Source organism: Curcuma longa, chromosome 6 (genome assembly GCF_044706935.1).
Source record: "Curcuma longa cultivar G26 ecotype Majalengka, Jawa Barat chromosome 6, ITB_CL_G26_1.1, whole genome shotgun sequence".
Lineage (NCBI taxonomy): Eukaryota > Viridiplantae > Streptophyta > Magnoliopsida > Zingiberales > Zingiberaceae > Curcuma > Curcuma longa.
Genome location: NC_133866.1, coordinates 1720138 through 1720447, shown reverse-complemented (window position 1 = coordinate 1720447; position 310 = coordinate 1720138).

Sequence of the window (310 nt, the reverse complement as noted above, 5' to 3'; positions counted from 1 at the left end):
TATGAGACTGTCAGTTCTTCACTTACTCTAGGAGACGACATTCTATTACGAGAGCAATTCAGAATCCCTCTTGACCATGAAATTGAGATTCCCACTTCTGATCATCGACCACCCCACCTCCAGGTTATATCACATTCTTTCAGGATCAACTGGAGGGTGACTTAAGATTCCAATTCCCCCTTTCCTGTAGGATCGATGTACGCGCTAGAGGGGGGGTGAATAGCGCGTGTCGCTTTTTTGAATTCGTTCGTTAACTATCAGAATACTTAAGCAGCGGAATTAGTAATAAGAGACAGAGGACACACGGGAT